Source organism: Echeneis naucrates, chromosome 7, assembly GCF_900963305.1.
Source record: "Echeneis naucrates chromosome 7, fEcheNa1.1, whole genome shotgun sequence".
Taxonomy (NCBI): Eukaryota; Metazoa; Chordata; class Actinopteri; order Carangiformes; family Echeneidae; genus Echeneis; species Echeneis naucrates.
The window spans coordinates 20,622,710-20,631,943 of NC_042517.1; the positions used below are offsets into that span (position 1 = coordinate 20,622,710).

A 9,234-nucleotide genomic window follows, 5' to 3' on the forward strand; every position below is an offset into this window, starting at 1 on the left:
TTAGCCATGTTTCAGTGAAAACAACCACAAAGCAGTTACTCACTGTCTGATTCTCTGACCTCACCAGTCGTACATGTTCCATTTTATTGTCCAGTGATCGTCCATTTTCCAGGAGTATGGGTTGTATGGCTGGGTGAGTTGGACTAGCCGCTAGCCTAGCTGTTATGACTGCTCACTGGGCTAGTTAGATATAGTTTAGGGCATGTAGGGTAGGTCGCAAGGTTGTTAAGTTTGAAAATTGCTTTCATACCAACATCATTCATTACAAACTTTATATTTTTTCCATTTGGATAACCTATTTTTTTTCCATTAAATCTAATGATAAATTTTACTTTGGAATAAACTAATTAAATTGCTGTAATTCTGTTACATGTAATTGTTTAAAATTTTCTCAACTTAAAATTATTCTGATTCAGTACAAAGTATTTTTTTTTATTCTAACAATCAATATTCTCTTTGGACAGAAGACAAAATATTAGATAAAATATTTTTTTTACTTTAAACAATGAATTCACCATAAACGCAATTTAATTCCGTAAGAGTACAAATCAGAAACTGATTCACATTAGATAAAACTTAAAAAGAGGAAAATTCTCTTCAAAAGACCATTTATTTTTAATGACTTTGAAATAAAAATCACCTTTAAAATAAAAAATAAAATCAGCATCCAGTAAATTGTGTTTTACAAAACACTGTTAAGTGTTTTCTAACAGTGTTAACACTTTGCTATCCTTAAATAAAATTATAAATAATTCAAATAATTACAAATGCAAGGAAAGCAAAAAAAAAACTGAACCATAAACACAGTTTCTATGGAGGCATTTATGAACAGACAATTCAAGGGAAAAAAAAAAGAAACCATTACTTGTGCTTTTACTGATCATTCAGAATTTAGCACTGTACACATTTTCAGTGATATCAGTACCACAATATTCATACAACAGATTTCACAATTAAAAACAGAACAACCAGCTGTATCCAAATCATCTTCCTTTTGTGAAACCCTTGACACTCAGACTGCATGTCATTTTCCTTGGCTCTATCATTCAGTGTCCCACCCCAAAAATGGAACATCCTGCCAGCTTGATAAGGGCCATTTAATTTAATGTTCCTCACCCATGTAAAGTTGTGCTGCAACTTGGGGAAACTAGGGAAAGGGGACAGGACAAACGTTGATTTCTGAACGACTTCAAATATTACAGTTGCATACATGCTTCAGTTAGGATAGTCTAAAGCTAAAGTTATTAACAGCAAAACTTCTTACCAGGATCTCCTTGATGAGTTTCTGTACACCTTCCCCCAGGTACATGATGAGGCACTTCAACAGACACTATCTGCTTAGGCTCACATCCAGACTCTGGGTAAGAGTGCAAACATAAACAAGCAATACAAAATCATGCTGTCAAATTGTGAAACTTGATTGAAGATGCAAACATGAAAATGCATCAATGGAAACTTAGACTTTCAGTAATTGTACAGTAATCACCCAAAGGTTTGAGCAAACTTGTAAAAAAAATGCCTGTCAAACTCAAAAGAAATACAGTGTATTTCTTCCCACATGTAATATATCTCCGCAATCAAATGTGATGACAATATGCCACATGAACACTATTGATTCAATTTACAATGTTACTATTTATGTGGTGTAAGGTGAGTTTTGCATTATTGAGCAAGTACATACCTGATCAAGGGCTTTCAGTACATCCCGGGTCTTCTCTCTGACAGCTCCTCCCTTGTTCCTGATAATCTCATTCAGCTTGCTGTGGTGCTTGTCCAAGGAAGCCAGGAATCGCGGTTGAAGTGCAACAGTAGTGATCCTCATTAATTCAGCATTGAACTGTATAACACAAAATATCACATACCAGTATGCAAGTTATTACATTGTGTATTGCATCAAAATAAAAAGTGGTGCAGGATTGTTTGTGACATCTTTGTGACTGCTTTGGCATTTTCCCCCAAACATTTGATATGTCTACTGATATCATTTAATTTAAAGGCCTTCACTGACCTTGCTATTGAATGAAAAGCTTAATTACCTCATCCACTTTGAACAATCCAGGCCATCTGTCTTTCATCTCTTTCACTCCTAATTCCTTTGCCACAATATCTTATCTTCACAATGAAAAGGGCTTGTCCATTTTGTTCTTTATCACTGCACAATTGTCTTGCTTCCTCACTTCAGTAAAAAGTGACAGTCTCTTCCAAATTATCAGAAATCTCTCCAGTTTGAATGTCATGTCTCTCCAGTTGGAATGTGGTTGGTTTCTCCTCTCTTAGGTCTCTTGACTTCTTTAGCAGGCAATGCATGCTCTGGAGCTTTGGATTTCAGCGAATTTGCTAGCACATCAGCACATCCAATGCCCTTCAACTGTGTACGATAGCTGCCCATTTTTGTCTTCAGCCACTGTTTCCATATGTAGAAACCATTGGGCTCAAAGAGGCATGGAATGCTTCTTAATAAGTGCTTCAACTACATCGCTAAAATCAACGTCTGTTGGGTACGGTTGGTACTTGTAAATCTCAGCTACCTTTCTCAAAATGTCTGATATTGTTTTAGTACTTCGTGCCAGTGGTTTCTTGGAGGAGCTGTACACCGCATTTCCCTTTTCCAACTGTCGTAGGAGAATGTTGGTATGGTAAATTCTCTTGGCCACATCTGTGTTCTTGTTGAGACAGAGCTGGAGGGTGAGGACAGGAGTTCTGTGTCATCAATTTCCATGGACACCAAATCATCACAGACAAGGATGGTTTGGCTATCATTAGTTAGTGGAATGACCTCAATAGTTGCCAAATCTTCAAATTCAGCAGTAGATGTCAAGTTCACTTGCGCATCTCCAAAGTCTCTGTCTTGATACTGCAGTCTAACATTGCCATTTAATCCACACACTTTCCTCACTTGAATGATAAGCTCTTCCACTGTCTCTGGAATTCCACCAGGCAGAACTGGCTTTCTGGTGTCATCAGGATTCAAGATGACCCTCAGCTTAGCTGGCCCTCTCTCCATCATTTCAGTCTACCCAAAAGTATCTAGTAAAAAAAAAAAAAGAAGAAAAAATAACAGTATTAGTTGTAATACATAATTGGCCACAACATAATTCATAATTCTGGTGAAAAAAATTGGACATTCTTGGCAAAATGTACATATTCTTTCTGACAGTTAAATAGACTGAAAAAGAAAGCTATTTTTCAAAAATTCTAAATTTCCAAACCTACAGTCATTCATATACACAACCTTATGCATGTATGTATCTCTTAAGAGAGATAATGCGCCGTCCGCTAACCATGTAGTGAGCCAGAGGGTAGGGATCGGTCAGTTCTTGCACCCCAACGAGCTGTAGTTGTTTAGTGGCCAATATGACCAAGTCATAAGCTCAATAATGCTCCAGGTACCAGGCATCCAATTTTTTGATGATGAAAATTAGTGTCTCCTTTAGAACAATCATATGAACTATTTCAGAAAACTGGAATTCCAGCCAGCGACCCATTGGCTACCACCATTCCAGTCCTGTGGTTGTAGCCATTGTAGGATGCATTTTTTGCAAGGTTCACAGTGTCCATATGGGGGTGTTTTATAACAGTTTGTATGACGAATTACTCTCTTAAAAAAAGCTATGTTTTGATTCATATCTTAAAAGTACATAGTGCAACAAGGGGCCAAAACTGGCGTATCAACTGGGGATAGTGCTCCAGATAATGACGTTTTTAATGTGTGTTCCCTACAATGGTTCTTTTTTTGGCGTAGGTGAGGGGCACAAGATGGGGACGGTTTGACTTATCAGTCCACTTAAATGGAAATGTCGTTATTGCTTCATTCATATTTACTAATGTAAAATATTTTTTAGAAATTAGCACAGTGAGACAAAGAGCAATCTCGTGAATTTCTCCATTGCGGGACAATAAAGGAAATAATCTAATCTCAACAGGAATAATTCATTCAAACAGATCATGAGCTATGTCTGAGGGAAAAACACTCTCACACTGAAATATGACAGATATTCTGAGAGCACACACTTTGTTTTTACACCAAAATGACAATCCAATGAATTTTCTTCAATAGCTTTAAGTATTAATTTCCTTAGTTCAGACTGAATGCTTCAGACTTGACCTCTGTTGTTTGAATATCTACAACTTCTGCTGTACAAAACTGGTACACATATTTACCTGGACATTTTTCCACAAAACCTGCCAGACCATGAGCTGCAAGATTGTCTGCAACCACACAATGAACAAACCCTTTCACAGTTTTCCCAAAATTGGCAATAAACAGTCCTTCTTGTTGTAAGATAATGAGATCATCTATTAAGGGCTTCAGTACACTTTCAAAACCATAGCACTTAACATCTTCAATAAGAATAAGTGCAGCTAAATATATATTAGACAATGATGTGTGAAAACTATAAGGTAAGTTTCCCAATGTCCAATAAACCCCACAGATTTTATGCTTTTTTTCTGGAGGTACCGAGGGAATTGCATATTTCAAAGTCATCTATATACAAAATAACTGAAATAGCACATTCTCCAGACAACTACACATTTTCTTTATAATTACTATCATCATAAAAACATCTATACTGAATTTTATCAGATTGAATTTGATGGGGAGATTTCAAATTGATTGATACATCTAAAAATGTTTGACAACTTAGGATCTGCTGTAAAGATTTTAGTATAGAGATGTCAAATCAAATCAGATTTATTTGTATAGCACCAAATCATAACAAAGTTAGATCAAGGCTCTTTACATATAGAGCAGGTCTAGACCACCTCTTTATAAAATTATTTAAAGAGACCCAACAGATCCCCCGATGAGCAAGCACTTGGCGACAGTGGCAATGAAAAACTTCCTTTAAGAGGCAGAAACCTCGAGCAGAACCAGGCTCAGGGGGGGCAGCCATCTGCCTCAACCGGTTGGGTTGAGAGTGGGAGAAAGAGAGAGAGAGAGTGAGATAGGCATTGGGTTGCAGGAACATGGGATAGCGATGAGTCACCACCTGCAGGATGAGGACAGGGAGAGAGAGGAGAGGAACTGGGAGAGACAGAGACTTTGGCAGAACATGGTTAGTTAATACTGTATAAATGCATAGAACTGGGAGAAACTGTGTTTTTTAAGAAGGATGGTTCTTATCACTGCATGCAAGGGGGGAGGAAGGGAAAGCGAGCGAGAGGGGGGAGAGAGAAAAAGGGAGAGGGGGAGAGAGGGTGACAGGGAGAGACAGACAGAGGGAGAGAGAGAAAGAGAGAGAGAGAGAAGCTCAGTCCTTCCCCCAGTAGCCTAGGCCTACAGCAGCATAGCTTAAGAGTAGAGGACTTTAACTTTTTAATTATAAGCTCTGTCATGCAGGAAAGTTTTAAGCCTGGTCTTGAAAATTGCTAAAGAGACGCCCCCCGGACAGATATCCTTAGTTGTCAGATTGATCATCTTTGCAAAACTTAACTAGAACTTTCTTTCTGTCATGCTCTCTAAATTCAGACATTTTTTGGACTTGATTCACTTCCTGTTTTATTTTGATAAAATCTGTATCATCCTTGTTTCACTTCCACTTCCTGTTAAGTTTTCCACCAGTTCTCAGCCACACCTGATTGCCATCACTGATCATCCATTCAGTACCTATACACCTTGTTTTCCATACCTGCCCTGCCAGATTGTCAAGGTTTCTCAGTTCCAAGCTCTGCTGCGTTTGTAATGGTAGTTTGCCTTGCCCTGTTTATTACCTTTGCCTTATGTTTTAGACTGTTTTTGACTTTGCTGTTGCCTAGCCCCTACCTGAAGTGTTGCCCTGTGGTCCACCTATCTGTGTTTGACCTCTGCTCATCCTGCATTAAAGGACTGTTTGACCTTTGCACTTCAGTCTCCCAGCCTGTTCGCAACACTTGTTTGTTACACATTTTAGTTTAATGCAGTACTTAAGTCGTAAGTCACTAAAACACCTTTTTTATGGGCTAATTCTGTGTTTGTGTGTTTTCCTTCCTCAATCACTTACGAGATAAAGTAGGGAGTGCTCTTGGTGTGGGCACAGGGGACAAAAACCAAATATCTAGACAAAATCATCCCTCTGTACCCCAAAATTCCCCCAAAATAACTGTACAAATTTATTTTGTTTTTGTCAATTGGACCAACAATGAACATGCCCAATACGAATCACTAATTCTTCTTTTTTTCAAGATGGCCCAGGTGTGTCCAATTGCCATTGTGACTGCTTCCCTTAGACTGTGCTTCCTTTTGTGCTACGTTATTTTCACTTACCCTTTTTCAACACCGTCTCCCACATTGACCGTGTATAACCACAACACACTTGAGTATTGCATTGTCAATGCCATTCACTTTTCCGGGAATTACATACGACTGTTCTTCCTGGCCGATGGAAATCCTCCAGGACGCAAACTCCAACAACGGACCTACCCCCTCCAAAGAAAAACATGACAAGTTGGAAAAAACACTGGGGGAACTGGGCCGGAATCCATAACAGGCTACGAGCGAGAGCACACCGGCCACCGCTGCCATGCTGGCAAATGTCCAATCCCTGGACAACAAGAGGGACAATATCAGGGCCATACGGGACTGTAATGTTCTTCGTTTCACCGAGTCATGGCTGACCCCCGTGGTGCCGGACCACGCCGTTCTACCTGCAGAAACTTTCTCTGTGTTTCGTATGGGTAGGACCAAGGCCTCTGGCAAAAGCAAGGGAGGAGACGTATGCTTCATGACAAATATCAACTGGTGTGACCCAAGGAATATCTCAGTCCTGTCGCGTTCCTGCTTGCCCTACCTGGAACACCTGGCAATTCTATGTCGACCGTTCTATCTACCCCCGGAGTTCGCTTGAGAACTGTCCGCGATGCTCTGAAGGCTCAAACCACTGCCTACAACGAAGGACTAATCTCTGGTGACATGGTCCCATACAAAGCAGCGTTCTATGAACTCCGGAGGAAAGTGAGGGCTGCTAAATGGCAGTACAAGAACAGAGTGGAAGCTTCACTGGGCGATCAGGACAGCAGATGCATGTGGCAGGGACTTTGGAACATCACTAATTACACAGGACGCAAGGACTCGCTGGCTGCTGCAGGTCCTTCGCTAGTGGAGGAGCTGAACTCTTTCTTCACACGCTTCGAGACTGCCAGTGTTGCAGCTAACACTAACGCGGAGGTTCCACTGTGATCTACTGTGCTGGACGCACCACCAGGGCAGCACTGCCCATCCTGCAAGAGATCACCACCAGAGCCTGGAAGATCCTGGACGATGCTCACCACCCCAACCACAAACAATTTCAAAAGACTCCACTCCTGCATTGCCAAAACAGAGAGACTGAGGAAGAGCTTCTTCCCCCAGGCCATCAGGACAATGAACTTACAACCGCCCACATAATCTGCCCCCCCCCCCCCCCCCCCCCCCCCCCATCCCTCCAGACACACCATTCTCACTTCTCCCTTATGTAAATTGAACATTTAATATTTTGTATTTCATATTCTATATTCATAGTTATATTCATATTGTATTTCTTATGTACACTTTTTTTATTTTATCTATTCCATTCTTCTCAATTTTATAAAACGTTTGGTCTAGTCCTGCTCTATATGTCAAGTGCCTTGATGTAACTTTGTTATGATTTGGCGCTATACAAATAAATCTGATTTGATTTCTCTTACATGCACAGTTTGCACAGGGTTGTCGTACATTTCACTATTCAGCACATATATCCAAGAGCAGCTCTACGGAATCTGAAACAGCTCATAAACCAGTCATCATCATGGGCCAATAAGTCGTTATGGTCCTTCTCCCTCCTAATCCTGCAATTGGCATAGTCCAGGCCAGCAGTGCCATGGTGCAGCATTATGCACAGGGCTCACTGCTCAATTCATGCCAACTCCCACCCGAAAAATGTGTGTGAGCCTTACCCTTTTCTTTATGCCTGGTTTGTTATGAAAAACATCAAGTAAAGCTGACAAACTGAGAATAGAAAAATATATGGTATAATGATTGTTAATGGCTTTTTTTCTCTCCACACCTAGGATTTCATTGGCATTTGATTATGTGATCACAATATCACAGGAAAACATTATCATATTTACACATGCTAGGCAGATGCCACGCCGTCCTCTCCTCCTCCTGTGAATAATATGACGGAGAGACGGTGGTGATTAAATATAGAGACGGGATCTTGATTTGAATTTTTCAGTTAGATTCTAAGGAGATGTTTCAGAAACAATTACTCAGTCCAATGCAAAATAACGCTGTTGAATTAAATCATTCAGATGACATGGCTCTAACGCATGATATGATATATTATCTGGCGCATATACACGTTTTAGCCTGGTCTATGGTCCTACATTAAATCAATGCCAATACCTATGCCGTTGCCGTGACGCCGGTGTGAACTCTTCGAACTTCTCCGTCACTCCATTTTGTCACGGTGCAATTCACCACCAGAGAGGTAGAAGGTTGCGCTCCTTTCGTGAATGGTTATAGTTGTCTCCAACTATTTCCTTAGCTTTCGACTTTTGCCGACTTTTCCAGTCACAGTGAACAATGGCGACCGAGAGAGAGATAAAATCTTGCTGGAGTTGGAGTTGTTGGATGTCGAAGAAAGTACCTTACAACATCTACATCGCAACAGCAGAAGAAGAATCTGGAAATACGGAACCAGAGATGCGTTGCTACCAGGCAAACCAATCACAGCCCTCTCGCTCATTGTCTGCATTGCCTCGACACGTAGTTAAATTTTTTTGGGAGGTGCACTTCAGGCTCCTGGGGCTCCGGCGAGCCTCTCTACCGTACGTAGGTGCGGCGTTGATTTAATGCAGGACCATAAACTGGGCTTTAGTAATGATCCTACGCAGTTTTATAAATATGGCCCCTAGTCAGGAAGCCCTTGTGGGACTTTAAGGCAGATGCAGGTCGCACTGGAGAATTTACATCTATTGACTGGCGTGGGAATGCCTTAGGATCCTCCCAGAGGAGACAGTGGAAGTTGCTGTGGAGAGGAGTGTCTGAGCCGCCCTTCTCAGACTGCTGCCCCCACCAGGTGGAACCAGATAGGCAGTTTGAAGATGAGACATTATACATTCACCGGCCACTTTATTAGGTACACCATGCTAGTAACGGGTTGGACCCCTTTTTGCCTTCAGAACTGCCTCAATTCTTCGTGGCATAGATTCAACAAGGTGCTGGAAGCATTCCTCAGAGAGTTTGGTCCATATTGAAATGATGGCATCACACAGTTGCTGCAGATTTGTCGG

At 40.9% G+C, this 9,234-nt stretch overlaps 1 long non-coding RNA gene across 1 annotated transcript; it reads right to left on the bottom strand.

Moving 5' to 3' along the window:
* Positions 1-647: 647 nt before the first annotated feature.
* LOC115046306 (uncharacterized) lies at positions 648-8,887 on the bottom strand. The gene is made up of 5 exons (XR_003840923.1): positions 8,345-8,887; positions 2,037-3,027; positions 1,682-1,837; positions 1,265-1,357; positions 648-1,147 (listed from the first exon to the last, which is right to left on the bottom strand). It is a non-coding gene; the product is annotated as an uncharacterized LOC115046306 (long non-coding RNA).
* Positions 8,888-9,234: the final 347 nt, after the last annotated feature.